This window comes from Puma concolor, chromosome D2 (genome assembly GCF_028749965.1).
Source record: "Puma concolor isolate L17-30 chromosome D2, mPumCon1.1.hap2, whole genome shotgun sequence".
Taxonomy (NCBI): domain Eukaryota; kingdom Metazoa; phylum Chordata; class Mammalia; order Carnivora; family Felidae; genus Puma; species Puma concolor.
The window spans coordinates 23,675,995-23,700,842 of record NC_141677.1 but is presented as its reverse complement, the minus strand read 5'-3'; positions in this window follow the sequence as shown (position 1 = coordinate 23,700,842).

Here is a 24,848-nt window from a genome sequence, read left to right as displayed (position 1 = left end):
AGATCATCCTCTTGAGTAGAAAGCCTTAGGAAGAGTGAGTGGTAGCTGTGAGGGAAGAGAGGCTCACGGCTGTCACATGATTCTTACATGTTACATGAGCCAAGGTTGTGGGATATGATTACAAGAATTATGAGACTCAGCCCATGTCCTAGGTTTTAGGCACTTGCTGGATATTTCTACACTTAGTCTAACTTCCTATCCAGAATAATTTTCCAGGTGTTCACTAAAATAGACAGTGTCTGTCATTTGAAAGTCTATATTATTATGAATTGCAGGGTTTAAAAAGTAGCAGGAACAGAATATTTTAAACTTGAAAAGCAATGTTTTAGCAGAAGGTAATGATTTCGAGAATGCAGCCTTGGGTTTTTGTTTAGTTTTTGTTTTGTTGTTTTTTTTTCTTTAGAATAAAACAATCAACTAAAAGAAAATAGAATATCTTGGGCATGAGTGTGTTACTGATTTATCCATCCTCTGCTATGATCCCATGACTCTTTGGTAACGCCACATGTCTGAAATTATTATATGAACTTTGTAAAAAGCATGACTTCTATGGGAATTCAAAACTCAACTTGAGTATTAAGCACTTAGCTCAGTTTCATTTCCCAACACTACTGACATCATGAAGCTCTTCAGAGGGTTCTGAGTGGTATAGAAAAAAGGTTTGTCTGAATTTAAGAGCCTAATTTGTCTGCTTTAGAAGAAAAAAATATAATCTTTTTGGTGGCAAAGATTTTTGAGATATAAGTATGACACTGATTTGGCTGTAAATTTTTAAATGGCAATGAGAAAATGAGCCATGTTCTTTTTCTCAAATTCACACTTGGCCAAAAGTGAGAATCCTTTCATACTGCTTCCTCTGAATAAGGGTCACTTTATTCAAAGGGCAGAAAACGGTAGAATTATTTAATATATAAGAGCAGCTGCAGAAAATGCCCTCACTGCCATTCTGAGGCCCAAGACAAATTGGAAAACATATGTCCCTCTGACATCAGTCACTTAACATCTTGCTCCCCCTAAAGATCACCGTCCTGGCTAACCATGTGTTGGCCAGTTTAAAAGTTAGTTCATTGGTACCACACAGCAATACCACTAGAAATAATGTACTCCAGACATTTTGTGTATTGGAAATAGGTATTTTATCTGTGGAAAACAATGCAAATGTCATTGAAACAACTTAATCAAAGGGCATAATTGTTAAAACAACTGAGCATGGCTAGATCATTTTAAGAGTGAGATTCTTAATCAGAATCACTTATCACCTTAGTTATTACCACAGTTATAAAATATTTGCCATCAATAAAGAAGAGAGGGAGGGAGGAAAGAAGGGAGAATGGAAGGAAGGAAAACATCTTCAGAAAGATGTCATAATCTCCCTGGTTTCAAGAACCTTAAGCCAGAGTCTTAGAGAATCTGAATCCCTAATTAAATAACCAGCCTTTGGATCCCCTGGGAAGCTAAAGCACGGCTGTTGTCATTCACATGTGTCTTAACAAAAGTCTAAGGACATGGGGACCACAAATTCTATCTGTGGCTCTGTCCAACCCTGGATTCTTGAGAGTCTTTTCTGTTCTTTTTTGCCTGGGTTTCCCCCCAGGCTACCAAAGGGAAGAGAAAGTGAGAGAAAGTAAGGAAGAATGTGTAGAGGAAGGGCAATAATATTAACATAGAGACATAATTCCCATTTATACCCCAGGTTTTCCCTTTTTTTACCTATCTGGGAGACTTTGGGTGTTGAAAGTACTGGAATGTGAGACCACATTCAGCAACTGAGCTGATCCACTATGTACTAGAAGTACTAAGTACTAAGGTGTGGGGAGAGCCACAAAGAACGGCCGAATTACAAGTGAAATAAACAAACTCCCGGTGGAGAGGAGCCGGTGCCCCACTAAAATACTAGACCAGTTTCAGTGACCTTGAACCCAGAAGCATTTGTACAGCAACTCAACCAAATGCTGGCACTCCAATCTGAAATCAAAGCCAAAAGCACAGTTTCAGAATCTGTAACCTATATGATCTTAATCTCGATCCACGGAAACTTCATGAATATTTTCTACTGAAATAGAGCCCGATCCAGGAGTTCCACTGAGGCATCTTGGAGGTACAGTACACTTGAAAGAGTTTATAAACAATTCACCCTGAAACTCTAAGGGAAGTTGGAAATGAGTAGGAAGTAATTCTTTATGAACCAAATCAAAGAGAAAATTGCCAGAAATTACATTACTTCTTTTTGTAAGACAGAGCTGAAACTGTTTTGACACTCATTAAAAACAAAACAACAGGCTCAAAAGGCAGTTGCTTGTGCTAAACTCCAAGTCACCAAATCAAGAGGTAATTGCAGGTATGGCTTTTGCAGAAATGGAATCTCAAACCAGTCAACCAGGAATCACCTGATCAGCACTAGTTAGGTAATCTGCCTGACAGACCCCTTCCATCCTCTAAAGTAACCTTGTAACAATCAACAGGCTTTTTTTACCTAGTGTAACTTCCTTGTTCCTGACTATAAAAGTTATTTTGTACAGCTCCTCAGAGCTCCTTTTTATTACTAGATAGGATGCTGCTTAATGCGAATTAATTTTTGCTCCAATACACTCTTAAAATTTTAAATAAGCCTTGGTTTCTCTTTTAACACAATGAATTATTCTTTATTCAACTGATGATTCACTCTTGCCAAAACAGTTCCCTCTTGCCTTTTTTTTTTAACTCAGAATGTTTAGTCATACAGTTATTATTGAGTGTTTTGGGTTTTATCCCTGTAAGCTGGCAACCAGATCTGAACTGCATTAATAGATCTGGTAAAACCCTGGAACTTGACTCAGGAGGATTTGTTTCTGTTTGTTTTCAAAAATACTAATGACAATAACAATTATAACTTGTAGGAAAACAGTTTCAACACTGTTGCTGGTTGCTACCAAAGTATTGAGTTCCCTATTTTTGAGAAACATGCTAAGGGATAAACTCTGTATTCTTTTTTTTAAATTTTTTTCAATATATGAAATTTATTGTTAAATTGGTTTCCATACAACACCCAGTGCTCATCCCAAAAGGTGCCGTCCTCAATATAAACTTTGTATTATTCTAAGTAGGTCTTTCGTAGTTTGAGAAGGGCCTTTTCTCTCTTCCCTCCTCCACTGCAAACCTTTCCCCACAAAAAAAATTAAAATTAAAAAATATTCTTTTGGCAATCTATTTGGGGGGGGGTGTGTGCTAACAAGATACTCCTAAGGGTAATGAGAAGACGCTAAAGAGAAACTTGCTTTAAGTGATAATTTTGCCTGAGGTCCATTTACCATGGCAATAATTAGAAAATCTGAATGTGGTAGGCAGTGTTCTAAGCTGACCCCCCCAAGATTCCAGCTCTCTGGGATACAATCCCTGACCAACCCCGTCGTTCCCCTAACTGTGGACAGAATAAAACCTGGATGGGACACTCTCCTCCTGGCCTGGAAGAAAGAAAATTGCCATATTGTGAAAAGAGGGTGGCCTCTAGGAGCTGAGAGTTGTCCCAGCCAATAGCTAGCAGGAAAACAGAGAACTCCGTCATACAGCCACACAGAAATAAATCTGCCAACAACTAGTGAGCTTGTGAGGACACTCCAAGTCTCAGCCAAAACCTTGATTTCAGCCTGAACAGAGGGTATATCTAATTTGTATCCAGACTCTTAACCCGTAGAAACTATGAGATAATAAACTGACATTTTTATAAGCCACCAAATTTTAGGTAATTTGTTATGTAGCGATAGGAAACCAATACGTTGACAAATGCACGTAAAAGTCAGTCAACAGAACTATTAAATATCCCTGCAGTAAATGGCACTACTTTATCCTGGTGGAAGCAAAAGCAAAGGTTAGACTTGGTATTCGATACTGTTTTCTCTTCTTTTTTCAATGATAACATCTGGCATTTGGCATAAATGCCTAGAACAGTGTTTTCATGTCTCCTCTGTCATCTTCTTCAGTGGACCACAGAATCTATTTCAGAGGAAATCATGGAATGATTCCCTTCTGATAAGATGCTCAAAGTCAAGATTCTATTGAAAAGAACATACGCAGCTAATCCATTTCGATTAAGTAAAGAAGTTTCTCTCTTATATATATGGTATCTCCTCAAGTACAATCAGAATTTGGTCAATCTAAAAAATGTGTTTGTAAAGAGGGGAGCCCATAGGGTCCAGGTGTACATATGGATAATATTAAGATTCTAATCATTGGTGTGTTTGTTTTCCCTTTTCCATTTTGTAAAAGTTATAGCAGTAGGTAGTAGTTGTGGTATAGAAGTAGTATCCTTTATGGCACATTGTGCTCAGCTGTTTTCTCTCCACTGAGACTCCCAAAGGAAACAGACTTAATGAGGAGAGGGCACACTGGAAGGGAAGACACTGGAAGGGAAAACAGTGGTAGCCTGGGCATTAGGAGACCTAGGTTCCAGGACCTACTTCGACATTAAGTAGCTCATGATTTTAAACATACAATTTTCTTTTTCTAGGTCTTGGTTTCTTCATCTATATAAAGAAAGGGTTCAATACGCTCACTATAGTTTACGGTGTTTAAAACCGCAGGGAATCCCTAAAGTAGCCATGGTGAAAGTGAAGACAGCAATGAGGTAGGGGAGACAGGAAACCAAGCAGGCAGGCTCCAGGTCTCCACGTTCACTTCCACACAGGTTAGTTATTCTCAGTTTCATACCTGTGGGCTCCATGGAGGATTTCATAACAACAAAGGCTGCCATCGCTTTAAAGCAAAAATGTTGAAAAGCACCGAGCTAGATGGTCTATTAGGTCTTTCTCAGAAAAGACTCTGAGTCTTTCAGAAGAAATAAAACAAGGAGAATGAGCATACGTTCATTCTTTTTCTGATCATCACTTTTATCTTAGATTCTGCTTAAGTAGGAATAAATTATTTTTAAGGAAGATGAGGTGTCCGTTAATCCACCTGGCATTTCAGCTTTCTTTGTCATGGAGATGTTCTCCTTTGCTTTTCATTAAGGTGGTACGTTTCATAGACAACCTATATTCAGAGCAATCATGATGTCCCAGTACAGTAATTATTTTATTTAAGTTTAGCTATATTAATCAAGCTAATTCGCTGGGTGAGATAAAAATTTCTTACATTCTAAAGTTGCTTATGTAAATAAATTCAAAAATCAAGGAATAAATTATTTTCTGTCTTTCTGTCCAATTCCTAGCTCTGGTCCCTGAATTTATGTTTGATGCTGGAGAAAGACCAGCTCCACCATCAAGCAGAACAATTCCTTCGTACTCTAGGAAGCTGCATAGACTTAATTAGGATTGGGTACTACTAGGTGTAGGGAGAGTAGAATGACTGGGAGAAATGCATAGGAATAGAGTTTCTAAAAATTAGTGATGTCAACCAGTAGGGAGCAGAGATGCAACCTGTGTTATTCTTGCCACATCTCAACTGCACTCCTGTCTAGATTTATTACTACCAAACCAAGGTAAATACTTTCCATCCTTTTTGCTGAATGGAAGCATGGCCTAACACGGACAAATATCATTGATCAATTTTAACAGAGGCTACATTATTATAATGATTATGACTACTTTTGCCAATACTTGTTGAATTACCATGTTCCACTGTGAAAACTGTACTGAGCACTTCACTGCTATCACCTCATTTAACCTGTGCAACCACCTGCAGTGTAGGTATTATTTTCCCCAGCTTACAAATGAGAAAACTGAGGCTCAAGGGAAGTTATTTAACTTGCTCAAGGCACACAGCTAACAAGTGACAAGCCTACATCTGTCTGACTTCTAGAACTTATCCACACGTTGTACTCTCCTCAAACCACTAGCGTTCGATCTGTTTTGGAGCAAAAATCAAGATATTTACTTTTGGGTGCCCTCATCACCAACATAGTATTGTGTACAACAAATGGTATTCAAAATATTTGTTATTGAAATAACTATCCCTGTTATTATCAGTGATTAAATTAAAACTGAATCCATTGGAAGGTATGGAAATATTAATACACCGCTCAGTGGAACTGAGCTTTATAGTTACCATGATAGCAAAAAAAAATGCACACAGAAAAGCTTAATTTTAATTCATATCATCTCTTCTCTAAATGGATTTTTAAACATGGGACCATTTTCCTCTGTACATAAATTCCTAATTCTCAAGAGCAGCAACATCTAAAGAGGACTATCAAAGCAAGATATCTAAAAAAAGATATAGTCTAATCTATATTAATTTGAATCTATATAATCTCTCCTGTAAATGGATTTGTTGCCATAGGACCATGGTCTTCACTACATGGAAATTTCTAATTATCTTGAATGCAATAATATTTAAACAAGAAAATTCAAGGCAAGAATCTAAAATAATGACTGGTATAGTCTGGGTTACTTTGGGATTCATCCTAAAATAACATTTAGCTCATTAGCAATAGCAGCCTGATCTATTCTCCCTACTTAGTAAGTGTTACATATGGTATCAGCTATATTTTCCAAACCCTGAATCAGGGTACATGACATAGGATTGCTAGGGAATATCCAGAACATATGGTCACCATCATATTAGGGAACAACCACGAAAGATACTTTGGAGTTGCTATTCCTACAGCACATATGTGTTTCAGGGAATAACCTCTTAGTTTCCCAAAGATATAGCCCAAATCTACCAAAAGCCTTTGAGAGCTGAAGTTAATTATATATCCAGGTAGGTGGGCCAGCAAGAGAGCTCAGAAAACAGCTTGATAATACAAGAAATCAACCCTTCAACCATTTTCAGTTTAGAGAAGCCACATCAAACCTTAATGAGAAACCACATGTAGTGGTAAATTCTGGCATTTAATTTTATGATTATTTACAGCCATTCTGGTGCATAGCATATGGCATAGAGTTGCCTTTTTAAAAGTACCAGGAAAATAAGCTGGAATAGACTAAATACATAGCCATTGAGTTTTATTCCTCTTGATAAAGAGATGGGAGACATATTTAATTAAACAAACAAAAGAAAAGATAAAATGGTACGAACTGTGGGTAATAATTCATACATTTGGAACCGCTTGGCATCATGCCTTAGGCAAAAACTGGTGACAAATATTAAGAAAATAACAAAAGTTCCAAAGTAATTTATTCTTAGGTGAATGTCCTATAGTCTGCCAAAAGCTTCATTCTTTTAATTCCATAGTCATTTATCATTCTAATAAAATTCTATAAAATACACCGTAAAACCTTTCACCTATTTGGTTTTTAAATTACTTTCTGAAATCTCATAGGAAACTTCAGGAATAGAACCAACAGTAAGACTCTTTTTTTTCTCCCCAAGAATAACTACTTTGCTCATCTGGATCCAAAACTAACAGATTTGAGTAAATTTACTTCCCAAATCAACCATTATGGTATGTTCCATTGAATGGTAAGATGAACAACTACACACAATACTGTAGAGTAAAAAAAGAAAAGCAGAAGAGTTTCAGGTACAGGATCGCAGAGCAGGGATTCGCCTCTCTCTCTATCCAAAACCCTGCCCCAAAAGAGTATACCAGGACAAAGGAACACAAGCATAGAAACACACAGAATGGGGGAAGAGACTAGTTCTTCACATTTCTGGAATTACAAAGCAGACAGAAGCACACTGATGGAAGAAACAGCAGAACAACCCACAGTCCAGAATCTGCCGCAGGGAGGCATAATGCAAATCACTGAGCAAGAGAGGCTCTGGGCTAGAAGCAAGACTGTGGGCAAGAAGGAAAAACAGGCTGAAAACAGAGGCAATGACAGAAGGATGATAGAATTGAAGAACAGCTCCGGTGAGTCACTGTCTTCTTTGATCCCCACATCTGAAGGCGGGCAGGTGGAAGGTAGGCTACTCTTTACTCTCAGGCAAAAAATTAATACAGAAATAAAAATTAAGGAAATGACCCTTAGAGACAAAAATGTATTGGGGCCAGCCATGGAAAGACTCACCACTGCTATGTTACTCCTATGGATTTAAGCCAGAGGGGGAAAAATAATATAAAATTTGACATTTAAAATTCAAGATTTTCATCAATTATTATTTGAAAACAATGCCCAAACCTTGGAAACATTTAGAACCCACTTTTCCTGTGTCCAAATGCCTAATGTGCATCCAGGATTCAGAACCCCAGGGGCTGCCTCTACTTATAAGATGACTGAAGGCTATTTGAGTAAGGAACTGCAAGCTTTGATGTGGGGTGTGAGTGCACACAGGCATCTCACAAGTATGTAACACTTCAAAACAGCCACTTAAGAAAACGTTGAATATTCTCCGTCATAAAATATTGAAGATTTAAAATCAACCAATTTCAGTCTCAGAAGGCCAAAGGAAGAAGAAATGGATGCAGATCAACACAGTTGATCTGACAGTTTTCCTCTGACAAATAACCCATCCCCTTGCTATCAACTAAGACCCTTTGACTTGACTTAATGACACTCCCAGACCTAGGATGGAGTGGCCATCTGATGCTGGTCTAGCCACCTGGGATTTCCTTTCTTTGGTCATAATAATTATTCGAGGACCAAATCAGAGCAAATAAGACACAATGTGTCTACGACTCTGAAACTTTGGAAAGTAGGACAGTGCTTTTTCTTATGAGACTGGAATCTGAAAAACTATAGGTTAGATTGGTAGAGCCAATATTTCCAACATAAGGAAAAAACCTGAGAATAACTCCAACAGAGAAGATCAGCTGAGAGACACTGAAAGAGAATCCAGCACCTGATAACATACTCTGGGTTCCAAAACTGAGCCTAGCCTACGACCAAACCTGCAACTGAATTTTAAGTTATGGGAGACAACAAATTCCCTTTTAATAGGTTTAGTATGGATCTTTGGTAACCCACGGTATTCTAAGTGAAACATGCTCCCGTCTACACATGAACACTTTCTTTCTCTGTCTCATACTGTTCCCACTCCCAGCATAAACACAGGATGCCATTTCCACGAGTCCAATACTCACATTTATAGACACAGAATCACAAACCAGCTCATTCATTCTCATTCTCAAATGTCCTGTGGTCCCATCTAGCCCCATGATAGGCCCAGAAAGATTATCCCAAATTATTGCACAAAGTAAAAGCTTGACTAGAAGAGAATCAGGCTGTGATTGCCTTATCAGTCATTATTATCATCAAAAATACTAAGACTTGGGGAAACAGGGTGGCTCAGTCCATTTAGCATCAGACTCGATTTCAGCTCAAGTCATGATCCCAGGGACGTGGGATCAAGCCCCACCTCTGGCTCCATGTTGAGAGTGGAGCCTGCTTAAGATTCTCTTTCCCTCTCTCTTCTTTCTCTCTCTCCCTTTGCCCCTTCTGCTCTGTTCCTGCTCTCACTCTCTCAAATAAAAAATTAAAAAAAAAAAAATTTAAAAATACTAAGACAAAGATTTACAAGGAGAATAAATACAAAAGCATGTAATAATAAAACTACAGAAAGCATCATAGTAAAACTACTGGAACATAAGGACAAAAAGAAAATCTTCAAAGATGCCAGAGAAAATACATATTACCTTCAAAGAAAGCCTAATGTGATTTACAGCTAATTTCTCAACAGAAATAATGAAAGGCAGAAGAATATAAAAAATCCTTGGGGCACCTGGGTGGCTCAGTCGGTTAATCCTCTGACTCTTGATTTCAGCTCAGCTAATGATCTCAGGGTCAGGGGATCGAGCCCCACATTGGGCTCTGCACTGGTGTGGAGCCTGCTTGAGAGTCTCTCTCTCTCCTCCTTCTGCCCCTCCCCCACTTTCATCTCTCTCTTAAAAAAAATGAAATGACATAACAAATTGTAACTATAAATTGACTAGGAAAAAAAATACACACACACACACACACACACACACACATATATATATATATATACACACACACACATACATACATAAATCTGGCAGCTTAAAAATCTTTTTTAGCATAACACCAAAGAGGAAAACCAAGAAAAATAGAAAAGAGGAATAGATCTGACCACATAAAAAGTATACATTTATAAGTTTTTATGTAAAATGAATGCTATAAAAATGTAAAAGATATTTTCAAACTGAGGAGAAATATAATATTTCCAATATATAAAATATAAAGCTATTATCCTTAATAGATAAATAGTATTTACAAATCAATAAGAAAAAATATAATCACTCAAGATTAAAATGAGCAAAGGATATAGATACAATTCACAAATAAGCAAATATAAACATTTAATAAACATGAGTATATTTAACTTCATTAGTAATAAAAATATAAATTAAACAAAAATGTCACAGAAACTCAGCTGTAAAATGGTCAATATTCTTCAAAATTTTTAATATTGAGTTTTCAAAGAATAGCTGATAATTAGGCTTTTTGCGCTTCTGGAGGGCAGTTTAGTAGTGTACACTTGTATAATCTTTTGGGGGGAAACCAGAAATTTTTTGTATAGAAAAAAAATTCATACTTGTGTTTTGGTCTATTCGTTACACTTCTAATAAAGAATACTTAATCAATAATCAAAAAGGTAAATGAAGGTCTAACTATAAGGAAGCTTATTACAAAGCAATTTATGTGTGTAAACTTTCAGAAACAACCTAAATATTCAACAATAATAGAGTTAATAAAGTAGTAAAATATGCTCTAATATTTTGTAATAAAATAAAAGGGGGGGCACCTGGGTGGCTTGGTAGGTTAAGTGTCTGTCTTCGGCTTAGGTCATGATCTCATGGTTCATGAGTTTGAGCCCCATGTTGGGCTCTGTGCTCACAGCTCAGAGCCTAGAACCTGCTTCGGATTCTGTGACTCCCTCTCTCTGCCCTGCTCATGCTCTGTCTCTCTCTGTCTCTCAAAATTTAAATAAACATTTAAAATTTTAAAATATATATATAAACAGGTAAGCATAGTATTATTCCATTTCTCTAGAAGATTTTTGTAGGATACACATCACCTTTTGTAGTACAGCACAAATTTTTAAAATACTGTATTGGACTCAATTTATATGCCTCTCCAGATTTACTCAGCACCACTGACCTCCCAGGCTGGACTGAAGACTCTTAGCTGCACAGCAATATAACCAACCTAAGTGAGTTCAGTGGTGAAGGTTTTGGGTGCAACAAGCAGAGGACATATTGAGAACAAGAAGGCTCTTTGATGACTCTCAAATCAGATCCCATTTACATACTTGGGAAGCCTCAAAATGTGAAGGTTGGGTGTGGAGAGAGGAAAGAGAGCCCAGTAGGTCCTTGTCTTACATTCTTACATTTCCTTTCCATCAGTGACTTTGGTGGGAAAAAAAATAGCACTCCAATTTGGGATGGTTAAGAGATCAGCCTGCAATTCAGTATCATTGCCAATTCATGCAAAGAATCCTTGAGAAGGGTTTCAAATCATTGTGTTTATGCCCTAAACAGATTGACTCTACAGCTACACACAGTTATTACCTGAGATGCTCTCATCAGTGTTCCTTGAAAGCAAATCCTTTTGATTCTTTCCTTTCTTAAATACAATCTTCCTCCACCTCACCCCAGGTCTTGGTGGTCTTCTATTCTTATGAGAGTAATAATAAATGAGACTCGGACAACAAAGGACAAGATTCAAGATTCCTTAATCAGATATCTCAGAACACAGACAAATTTAAACAAATTCTGTCCATGCAGGTGTTAATTTCAGTGTCCTTTCAGGAACATTCAGTTAAAACTGAATCAACATTCTGGTGCAGATGATCAAAGACAAACACTATTATCTTTTATGGTAAGTTTCTGTTGCCATGACACAGGTTCCCATTTTGTGATCTCAAAATGGAGATAAAAAAAGAAAAAAAAAAACAGAAGCCTCAAATATAGATTTTTACAAAGGGTGGCTGAAATTAGCAATACAATATTACTAAACTGGGAAACTTCTTTAGAATCTTAAAGTTGGTGAGACTCCCAAAATACATGAGGCACGTGTTTGTATACTGTCCAAGATTCAAGACTTTTCAATCATAAGAGAAATCATGTATGTTAAATAAAGGTAAATAAAAATCTGCCTTGCAGGATTCCAATAATATTAAAAATAAGCTTTTAAAAACCCATTAGTCTTATCTCCACATTAGATAATGGATTAGACAATAGATACATCTGCTCATTAGTACATTTCCTCAACAGTCTAGAATTGTATCTTAATGGTGATTGTTCTAATCAACAACCGTGCATTAAAATTTTCTTAGCTGCTAAATTTGCATCTTGGATTCCCTTCTAGTAAATTCTCCCATGATGCATTTGACTAATCCAGAACTTGCGTGCTAGTGACTTCACGCCCTCAAGGTGTAGGCACAGAACTCAAATAACCCAGTAAATCCCTTTCCTGGAATGTTAGGACTTGGAAGAAAACGGTTTATAGTTAGTGCCTGCCTTGGTGGCTGACAGTTTAGGATGGGAACCAGGGAGATGTTAGCAGCCATGGAAAAAAGAAAAGCAGTGCCCAATAGGAATATGTAGCAATATTCAGAGAAAAGCAGAAATAGGGCAGCAGGAAGAACGTATGGACACTGTAGGCCCCTGCCATTCTTACAATTACATCTCATCAATAACATCCCCCTTTGGTTCGAGCTACTTCAAGTTAAATTTTTATCACTTGCACCTGAAATACTTCTGACCAATTCATCATTTTTCCCTATAAATCCTCACATTCATTTCTTTTCTGGTCTTAATTGTTGCCAATTCAAGTTGTGTCTCCCATGAGATAGTCAATTCACATTTTGTAAAAAAGCAAACAAAATACTGAAATACTGATCAGATGTCATAATTATGAACCTCAAGTTTATGTTCAGAGTAAACATTTTGTGTTGTTGGGTATCACTCAAAACAAAAGGCCTTCAGTTGAGATTTAAAGATGTCATACAGCATATAACACTACAATAGCAATCTTTTAAAACATGCTCTAAACTGAGTTAATTGCATTTCTTATAAAATTCACTACTTAATTTTCAATAAATACATTTTTATTTTCTTTCCAATAACAAACACTAATATTTTTCTAGTACTTAAGATTTTACAATGCCTTTCACATATAATCATATTTGAGACTCTCAATAACCATGTGGAAGGTAGAGTGGATATTGTTTGCATTTTTGTACTATTTATGGTAGGCTAATTGCTCCAATTCACAACCCCAAAAGCTCAGTGACTCAAAACAATCAAAGTTTATTTTTTGCTAATGTTGAGTCTAATGCAGACGAAGCAGCCTTCAGAGATGCCCTTGTGACATCATTATCACCAACACCAAGCCAGCAAGAGGGCAGAGCAAGGGAAAGTATGCCAGATACTCCACCTCTTCAGAAGTGACACCCATCAATCCACCCACATTCCATTGGCCAGAACTAGTCACATGACTTTGGCTAAAAAGCCAAGAAAGAGGGAAAGGTAGTCCTTGGTTGGATAGCAGCTTCCCAGAGGCAAATCCATACTATGGAAGAAAGCATGGATTGGGAGTATTCAGGTAGCCATCCCTGCTATAGTTTTAGAGGTAAAGCCACTGAAAATCACATAGAGCAGGAACTGAACAGAACAGTTACTCCAACCCAGGTGTTCTGACTTCTAAGTGGTGCTTTCTCCTCAGCACAAATGCGAAAGGTAGTCACAATGACATGCATTTAAAGTTATCCATACATCTCTCCTTCTTCTCAACCCACTCGTTCAGATTTTTTTTAGAGACTCTTAAAAAACTCAGTTATTTTAGTATTTGTTTTATTCTGACCTCCTTCCTTTCCCACTGTTGTCTTGCCCCACCACATTAACCATGCTCCCTCTATTTTTGCATTTATTTGCATTCATGTATATTGGAATGTATTTTACCAAGGTCTATATCCACTGGCAGAACATGAGCATCTTGAAAGCAATGTTACTCCTTTATTTAAGTGATTAATACATTTAATCACTTTGTGTCTGGTACACAAAATGATTAATATATGCTTGGTGACTGAGGAACGACTTTCTCCCTATCTGCGTTTATTCAACACCTTGACCTCTCTTACAGATTAAACCTCATTTTCCTCTATTAACAGGGAAGACCAAAAACAGAAGCCAGAGCACATGCTACAGAAACAAAAATGTGAGCCTGGTAATGTTCTATATTTAACACATTTTATTATGACTCCTCTTCAGTAGCGTCAGCAATCCCCCTTTTTATAATGTTTGTTTAATTCTACCGTTCAGCAGCCTCAAGAGTCAGGGCGCCTACATTAGCTCTGAGTTGATGCTTGGATGAGCCTTAAATCTTCATGTTTTTTGACACCGTGCTGAGACAAACTCTTTGATTCAGGAAAACTGCATACTCTATGGAATAAGGCTGAAGCAATTAATCAAATATTTAATTATATCATAACAAAACACACAGTTATCAAGCTTTTAACTAACAATGGTAAAGAGTCCCCAGTGACCCAGGCAACAGAAGACACTAAGACACAAAAGGCTGCTTAAACCTCCATTCTTCCTGCCTCAGTGGAAATGTGTGGAGTCTGGAATGGATCAGCACCAAAAGGCAAAGAATCTGGTAGCCAGGCCTTTAAAAGCAGTCCCTTCCTTCAGAGACTGCCTGTTCCAGACGTTCCCAATCACTAGTCCAGACTGACCTGCCAACTTTCAGCACCTTGCATACTCTGAAACAGAACTCCTCAGTCCCTTACCCTTTGCCTCCTTTCTTACTCCTGGAGAACCACAGTCTAAAATCTAGATAGTACAATCCTGACATTTTGAAGCATGATTATCTTGAAGGGCGTGCAACACCAAAGAAATCATCCTACCCTTGGCTGACCATAAACAAATTCAGAATCCATAGAATGGTGCAAAACATTTATTTTCTAATTATGTCCATGTCACATAGATATCCACAAGTCTCTTCTCCTTGGTCTCTTTCCCTTCTTTTCAACCTCTCAGCTTTAACCCTAAATTCCTGGTTCATTCTGTGGCTATCCTTATGCCCAAGGCCAGAGAGATATGTTCCTGTCCCACTCCTCCTGGTGAGACTGGGCATGTACATTCTTTAGATTGGGTAACATATCCCAACTCCTCTCTCACTGATATGGAGAGCATGTCATGGCATAAACTTGATGGATTGTTATGCTTAAACAACCCTTCATACCAGTGTGAGAATGGTAAGAAACCAAGGTAATAATGGGACGGAGAATCATCCTGCTACAAAAGTTTGCCTACCCACTGTAATCTCAGACAGGAGACCATTTACCTCTACAACATAGCCCTCTATGTCACATACAGCTTACACCCACTTTTTCAGACCAATAAGATTATTGATGCTTCCCAATAAATGTGTCAACGGTTGTCTACCAGTTACAGAGTTAAGATTTAAGGTTAAGGCTTAATTCTGAAAAGGTCTGAAAACTGCAAAGTATGACAAAGTAGATCGATTGTTCAATTTTTCACTCTTTCCTTATAAAAAGATTACCTATCCATAGCCTTCACCATGGATTATGCAGTGCCACCAAGTAGAATATGCAAAATACACACAACTCTAGGGGCACCTGGGTGGTTCAGCTGGTTAAGCATATAACTCTTGGTTGGCTCGGTTCATGATCTCACAGTTCATGAGATCAAGCCCTGCATCAGGTTCTGCACTCTCAGCACAAAGCCTGCTTAGGATTCTCTCTCTCTCTTTCTCTGCCCCTCCCCCTCCTCTTTCTCTCAAAAAAAATTTTTTAAGTACACACAACTGTACTTTCAACTTGGTTATGTGACTTGCTTTGGCCAATGGAATGTGGGTAAAAGATACAGTGTGCCAGTTCTAACCAGAGAGTTTAAGAGGTGTTGTTTGCACCTTTAACCTTAAGCCCCTACCATGAGAACAGCATATCCCATATAGTGGTTCTTCCTTTGGCTTGGGCCCAGGAATGAGAAACACATGGACATGAGCCAAACTGAAACACCTCAAACTAAACCAAACCCAGCCGAACTCAGCCAAGCTCAGCAAAGCCACAAGCAAACTGTGGCTCTCATGTAACATGAGCGGTAAGTAAAATATCTCTTGTAGTAAGTCACTGAAATTTGGGGCTTGTTTGTTGCTTGATACTCAATAGGTTCTGATTAAATTTTTGTAGACTGAAATTTTAAATAAATGAATGAATGAATGAATGAATAGTAAAATACACAATTCAACAGGATAAGAGCTATCATAAAGCAATTTTAAAATAATTGTCAGATTAATAGACACACATTTTCAAAATTGTACCATGTAAAACATTAGTTTTGCTCAAGATATTAAAATGTATTTCTTGAGAAAACTGCTTTACAGTTAAATTAGTTTAGAAAATCTTGCATGAAAATACCTCCCTTTGGAGATTCATAATGCACATTAACAATTAAGGGCTGTGAGAAGTCATGTGATAAAGAACCCTATTTAACTTAATTTAGTACCTCCTAAAATTAATTGACCATCCATTCTTCCCCCTACTGGAATACCTATTAATATTCAATGTTTTTCAGAACATGGTTTGTGTCTTGGCTTGGGCTGCCATAACAAAATAGCATAGACCGGGTGGCTTATCCAACAGGAGTTTATTTTCTCCTAGTTCTGGAAGCTAGAAGACTGATATCAGGGTGCCAGCCTGGTGAGTTTACAGTAAGGACTCTCTTCCTGGCTTGCAGATGGCTGCCTTCTCACTGTGTCCTCACATAGCAGAAAGAGAGAGAGAGAGAGAGAGAGAGAGAGAGAGAAGGGGAGGGCCTCTTCATCTTGTTATGAAGCCACCAATCCTATCAGATTGGAGCACCACCTCTATGACTTCATTTAACATTCATTACCTCTAAAAGCTCTATCTCAAAATGCAGCCATATTGGCATATGAATTTTGGGGAGGACACGATCCAGTGTATATAACAGTTTGGGAAGTACTGGTAAAATAAGGGGTGTAACAGGAGGGCAGCAAGGTGAATTCAGTCTGTTGGTATAAACAGGCAACACTTTACTTAGGAGGTAGGACTTAAATTAGTCTGGGACCCAGGGTGAATTTAGCAAGTTATTTGAGGGATTTATAAAATGGTCCATTTTAAGTTGACAATCCTGTCAAATTTCAGGAGTTTGAGCAATTTGTTGGTCCAGAAAAATATACTACTTTAGGTATTTTACTACCCACTCCTTCCCTCACCCCCGAGAGGAAGGAAGATTTTTCTCCTCCCCTGGCAACAGCCCAGTTAATGAGAATCTGTCACAACTCAACCAATGAAAAGCCACTATACTTTGAACTCCAATGGACTTTCAATTTATAACATCCTTCCCAACCTCCCTCTTTCCTCCATAAAATAGCTCTCCTCTCCTTTGTTCTCTGGACTTGCCTGGGGTTTTGCTGTAGCTACTTGTCCCAAGTTGCAATTCTCTGCTCTTCCCAAATAAGCCCATTTTTGCTGATAAACTAAGAGTTTCATTTTTCAGGTTAACTGTATCTTTATTTGTTTGTTTTAAGGTTCAGGAGAGTATCTAGTACAACTATTTAGTAAGTTAATATGGTATAAATATATAGAGGTTTGAAAATGCAAAAGCTCACAGGAATCAGCATGTCAAACGCAAATGGGTAAAATTAGCCAAGTGCAAATGATAGGGGTGCTGGGAATTGTCACAAACTGGAGAACAGAGGCTCCGCTTTCTAGAATTCTAGCTAGTATTACCTTGTAGAGGTGGAAACTGTTCACACATTTCCTCATTTTTCAAGCAAAACTGGAAATCTGAATTTTAATGTAAAAATCTCCTAACTTTAAATGTTGGTGACTAACTGAACATTTTTAAACCCTCTCTCTATATATGGAGATAAATATGTTCCTCCATCTCCACACACACACGCGCGCACACACACACACACACATACACACACACACACACACTTGCAGGTCAAGTGCAGTCCAGAGGTCACCAGTTTTTAACCTGTGACATATACAATAAACACTTATTATTGAATGAAGACATCAAAACTATTTCTTTCCCTCCAGCTGAGTGACAGATACCATAGGAAGTCCTGATATTGGAGAGCAGCAGCTGGGATTGTCAGAATGGGATAGCATTAATTTTTATCTTTGCTCTATAAAGAGAAGCACTCTTTAGACCACTAAGATTTATGGAAATGTCTGAGAGAAGTTGCCATCAAATATTTCTTCTCTGTTTAACAAATACTTCTAAAGGACCCTAGTCCAGAAGTCATTATACATGGACTGGACTTCAGATGGTGTGGACTTTCACTGCCTCATTCAATGTCAAATTGAAAATATTACTATTCTTTTCATACTCTTTATGAATATTATTTTAAGATGATGACATTAAGTCATGCATAAGAAGTTATACACACAATATTGAGTCATTAAGACTTAACTACAGGATGCATTACATATAAATCCATATGTCTTCCACCTAACCATGATTTCTGTTTGTTTGTTTTTGTTTTTTACCAGAATGGCTTAATCTTAGGAGAGGATGCCTTAAGTGGGGGGAAGAAAACTGATCCCAAATTTTGGAGGACATATTAAATTTAGTTTTTCTCTGCAAAGCTCTGCTTCCTGTATTCCTTGTCCCACTGCTGTCCCTCACACCTCTTCCACCCAGAGAGAAAGCAAGATGTGAGGCACTGACAATGTGCTTTCTGTTCATTTCTTGAAGAATTAACTTTTGGAAAGTCTTCCCAGGCCCTTTCCATGAGGAAGCTGGGACTTGCCTCTTGTCCAACTGAATGCCTGACCCTCTTCCACATCCTCCAACCCTTTATCCTTACACATTCCTGTGTGGCAGCAGGACTTTCCCCAAGCTAAACTGATCTGACTGTGTATCCCTATAATTGGGAGTAGGATGTAAGAAACGGTCTGAGTTCTCTTGAATAGAGGAGACATAAGGGCATCTAAGGAGGGACTGTCAGATGGCACAGCCTGAGCACTAGAAGGGTGATACAGAGGGATAAAGCAAAGCCTGGAAGCAGAGAGAAAGTTCCAGGGACCACAGTGCTTGTTTCTAATTGCATCCTGAGGCCTGTCAGCTCTTCAGTCTTTGGGCTCCTTGAGACATATCTGTACCGTCATAATAAACACTCCTACACTTCCTTTTTAAAAAAATGTTTATTTATTTTAAGAGAGAGAGAAAGGGAACAAGTGGGGGAGGGTCAGAGAGAGAGAGAGAGAGGGAGAGAGAGAGAATCCCAAGAAAGCTCCACACTGTTAGCACAGAGCCCAATGTGGGGCTCGAACTCACTAACTGTGAGATCATGACCTGAGCAAAAATCAAAAGTCAGATACTTAACCGACTGAGCCACCCCAGTGCTCGCCCTCTGCTTCCTTTTATAAGCCCATTCTTACCTGTTTGTAGGACCTGATGAGGTCAACAGTAGTTCTATTTTGTAAACATTACCAAGTTCGATCCAGGATGTTATACCATTTAAAAAGTGGGGCAACTGGGTCACTCAGTTGGTCAAATGACCAACTTCAGCTCAGATCATGATCTCATGGTTCATGAGTTCAAACCCCACACCAGAACCTCTGTCCCCCTCTCTCTCTGCCCCTTCCCCACTGGCTCGTGCACTCTCTCTCTCTCCCACTCTCTCTCAAAAATCTATAAACATAAAAAAAAAAATTTAACTAAACAAACAACCCCTTTTCAGTTCAAAGGTGGCTGATTAGAAAATCAAATTCATGGTATATCTTAAGAAACCTCATCCTCGGGCACCTGGGTGGCTCAGTCGGTTGAGTGTCCAGTTTTGGCTCAGATAATGATCTCATGGTTCCTGGTGGTTTCAAGCCCCATGCCAGACTCTGTGCTGACAGCTCAGAACCTGGAGCCTGCTTCAGATTCTGTGTCTCCCTTTCTCTCTTCCCCTCCCCTGCTCTCTGTCTCTTTCTCTTTCAAAAATAAATAAGCATCAAAAAAAATTTTTAAGAGGCCTCATTCCAAATTTAATCAAATTTTTATAGAGAAAGTAAGCAAAAATACAACATGCTGAATATTTATTTGAAACAGCAGCTTCCTTATTTCAAGCCCTTGTACTTAGAACACTGTACATACAGATGTGGAGCTGCTGTATCCCCTGGTTTTCCCAGAGACATAAGAGGCTACGGCAACAGGGCAGCTAGAAGGCGTGGCCCACCTTCAAGTAAGTCAGATGAGGTGTGAAACAAGGGTGTCAGCTAGGACCCGTTCAATTTGAAGCCATCATTGCTACTGTATCAAAATGCCATACCAAACCTTGTTGTGATTTACTCCATAGAAAAGGGTCCCTGCCTTGGTTTCCTTTTGTTAGGCCTCAACCCCACCCCCCACCCCAACCATAGCTTTAGATTTTTACTTTTAATTTCACCCAACTTTACTCTTAGCTTTATAATGACTTTAACTGTTCAATATTTAATGAACCAATTAATTAAATAACATTTATTATGCTGCAGGACAGTGGTTCTCATATTTTAGTATGCATCAGAATTGCCAAGGGAGCTTGTTAAAAACTCCAGGCGCCCACCAACCCAGAGTTTCTGATTCAGGAAGTCTCAAGTGGGGGCAGGAGTTTCATTTTTAAGAGTTCTGCTGCATCTGATCTTGGTGATCGGCTAACTACATTTGGGGACGAACCAGTCTAGGGAAACAGGATTACAACACAGTATGCTTTGCAGGTGGTAAAGAAAACTGGCAATAGAGTTCAAATCCCTGGTCCATTCCTTACTAGCTGTGTGATTTGGGACAAGTTATGAAATGTTCTGTGACTCAGTTTCCTCATCTGTAAAATGAGAACAGTAATAATACTGGAGCCACAGGGTTGTTGTGGACATTGAGTGAGGGGACACAAGTGAAGTCCAAATCTCCTGGTACCCTGCCTGGCACTTTTGCTGAGTCCAAATGCCTCCTCCTCCTTCCAGAGCAACTGAGCAAGAGGGCTAGACTCTGCTAAAAGAATCATGGAAAATTCTGGGAAAGCAAATATGCCCCCCCCCAGCCCCCATCCATCCGTTTCCGGGAGAAGAAAAGGGCAGTTGTCTGAGGTAAAACAGGTGTGATGTGAAACGCCCCCTCCACCTGAGTCAACTCAGGGGTGAAAGCCTGTATGATGTGAACAGAAACAAGAATGGTCACTACTAACGAAGTAACCAAAAAAAACCCAAAAACCCTTTGGGACAAATGGCACTTTCCCTCCTAAATGATCCCGTATATAGGACCATTTACAACGTGTATACACAGATTTCACTGTCCTATTTACAGAAAAAAATGGGTCGCTGCTGGCCACTGACCTTCGCCAGCCCAGGGTGACCACCTTAAATCAAGAGCTTGCTGTAACACAGCTGAGCTTAGCAATTTTAATGAGAAATCTGGTCCTGCTGGATTACTGTTCCTGGACCACATCTTGTCAGCAATTCCTCAGGAAATTATTCAACCATCCCCAATTGCAAAGAAACAGATGGCGTACTGGAAAAAAAAAAAATATTCTGAAGTGTATGAGCTGGTAAAAAGCAAATTTAAGGACACAAAGGCCAAGGATGACACAAATACTAAAAGTACTTTTTCCTCAGAAAAATGGACTTGTGGACATTTTTGTTTTTTCCTGTCCTTTTAAACCATGAACTACACCAGTCACCAGCATGCATGCTCAGTGGAGAGATTTGCTGGACTTTTTAGAGCCGTTTAACAGAGACAGCTTGTTTTAATAATACAGAATAATACTGATCAAACGCTCTCATGGAAGATCAAGTTTTAAAATTTGTATTAATGCCCTGCTTTCATTTCCCTAATATCCTATAACCAAAACTCTAGGATCACACTCTATTATGCCAACTGCCCACAAAGAAATGTGGAATTATTATCAAAAATTATCATGGCACCTGAGAAAACAGCAGTGTAACCCTCATGAATATTAAATCTTTTCATAATGATCAGTGTTATTACCATGAATACTAAAATGTTACGAATTCATTGCAAATCATGCTCAGTGTGAAAAGTTGGCCTGTAACCAGAAAGTCTGAATTATACTTGGCAAATGCTTGAATCGATTTAAGTTATAAAAAGCAGGAAAAGGAAAATGGATAAAACGTTCGACCTTCAGCCTCAGAGGCCAAAGGGTGTTAGAAATCTTTCAAAAGAAAAGCAAGCTGCAATTTTCAAATATTTCATGGGAACGTTCGAATCTTTTTCAGAGTCCCCACATATGCCGAATTATATCCCAGCGAAGAAGAACCAGAGAAATGTTAGGCAGGAGAGACTGGGACATTTAATTATTAGTCTGTGGTTGTACTTAGATGGCACTAACTTGTACAGGTTGGTCCTACAGCGTGTCATGGGAGTGATTCTGACCTTGGAAGAAATTTGTGAAAAATAATCATTTTATGACAGCGCCTGCAGTTTTAAACACGAAGCAACTTGTAGTGGTCACATTTCCCACCGAAGTGAGCGCCAGTATGTTCTGCCTCAATAACGGAAAGCCACATCTATAGGAAAACAAATGTAAGGAGTGCTTTTCATGGTTAACTGATCACAAGCCTTCACCATGTGTTTTTACATTTGTATGACATTCAAGCAAATAAAACAGAATGATTGATTCTCAAGACATTCCAAAAGCAGAGTAACAGACGGAGTTTCAGGCAAAGAGATCCTAATGAAAATCTGATGGGAAAGTGGATCTCTCTCGGGGGGATTCCGACTGAAAAATCTGGGGGCAATTTGTAATGAACTGAAGCCTACATTTCATGAGTATTCCCTTAATAGCGTCACTTACAACTCTATTTACTGAGAAGGTCTCCCCATTCTTGTTGCGTGATCAGAAATCATAGGAACCACGCTTTAGAGTTCACATCAAAGCAAAGAGGTTCAACTCAAAATTGTCTCCTTGCAAAACATGTTTGTAAATCCACAGATTATTTAGCATCGTTCAAAATTAGGAGCATGTTCAACATAGATTTTAAGTAGTGTAATTTTACCCCAAAACTAGTTTAAGGTCCATCTGAAATTTCAAGTATCCAAAAATATCCTTAAGATTTAGAGAAAGTTCTGATTGGTGGACAGATTTAAGCAGCTCACAAGTTCCTAAAACATTCTCTCACTGTCTTCGACAATAATTCTTTAAGGTGATGGAGAATACAGGACAGATGCTAATTTTGCTTCTGGGAATTTCTATGAAGTTATAGGATGGCACTGAAACTGCAAAACAGCAGGATTTAACTAAACAGAACATCAATCAGTAAAGAACAGTATGGCATGCCTGGAATCCATTCAGAATGTCCTCGGGGCAGATTCCAAGATATTTTTCCCCCTCTAAATTTTAAGTGTCATAAGCAATGTCTTACATTCTTCCAGTAATTTCTGAAATTATATAATCACAGCCAACCAAGTGGCTCCTGAGAGTTACTCGGCTAATGATCCACCAGTAAAAATGATTGGGCTCTTCAGAAGAATTACTTTGCATTCTTCTTGAATTCACCCAGATTCCTCCAGCGCCCTCTGCACCTCGTTGGTTTCAACAACACTTTCTCAACAGGGTCTGACGTCTTCAGAGTCTGAGGGACCCAGGTTAGAAGTACAGATAAAAATTCTTCATATGTTCCCAGAGAATCATGAATAATATTTCTAAGTTCAAAAATAGCTCCTACTTACTTAACAAGGCAAGCAAATTGAGTAAAATTTTAAAGCAATACCATGAAGAAAGAAAATTTTCAATATTCCAGTTTAAATGAAGTCAGATGAAAGAGCATGGTAAAATGAAAGAAAAAAAAAGAATGTGGTTTTGATTCCTGGATCTTTCATGTAAAGGGAGTGATTGCTTTTCTAGGTCTCTGTGTCTTCATCTGTAAATTGGGAACAACTATGTATCTTGCAGCGTTACTGTTAGGATTAAATGAAAGAGTAGCACTGTGACCAACACCAAAATATGGCTTAATAAACACTTATTTTCCCTAGGATTAGAATGTCTCTTCACAAATGTGATTCCTCTGTGTGTCTGCAGAGGCCTGGGGCAGAACTAGCCATTTTCAGGACATCTCCTGTTTATAAAGCCCACTCATTAAATGGTAGCATTTCTTCCTCATCGGAAATTGCAAAATACAAGCAACAGATGCTCACTCAAAACAGCTCACATAAAGGAGGACAATTGGAAGGATGTGGGGAAAGTTTCAAAGGTGTCAGTGACCACGGCAGCTACCTAGTTTCTCTCTCTCTCTCTCAAGCCTACTGGTGTCTTCCCTACTTGCCTCTGCTTGCTGCCTTCCCTCACCTGCTTCTCTTTGAAGACCAGTTCTCTCTGCCTGTTGAGGCACGTGGCTGAAAATGCACCCTGTGCCAGACCCGCTGCTACATGGTGTCTGCATTCAAGCATGCACCACCCTATGAAGACACACTGTCTTTGACAACAGACTCACACAACAGAAAATCTGGTCTGTCTCTGGCAAATCAGGTTTATCTCTGGTACCAGAGGGTGGGGCAAGAGTGGGAAACAGCAGAAGCAGTTGCACCATGAGGACCATGGCCCATCCTTTCTGCAAACACTGTAACTGGGGACAGTTCTAAAAAAAGGAAGAATGTACTAGGCAGGCAGCCAGAGCAGACCTACTCCACTTCTCAACAAGATGTTACCTGCTTCTTATTTATCAAGAGCCTGGAGGCATCAGTGAAGCTGTGGCACTGTGCCGGGGGCCAGTGGGCATCCATGGCTCTCGTGGTTCTCAAAAACTAGGATCATGAGCAACATAGAAATTCAGGCCCTGAGCAATCATGGGAATTATCAACCGCTTCCAGATTTAGAAAATGGTGCCAAGCTTATTGTCTTTCCTATTTCTTCTCCCATGCATTATACATACTCTGGTCAACTCCCACACACAGGCCACACACAATCACCTCACTACACAGGTCTGCCAAAAACTCACTGTCCATAACCAGTCTGCCCTTACTGCCTTACCTGTCCTTCTCACATGTA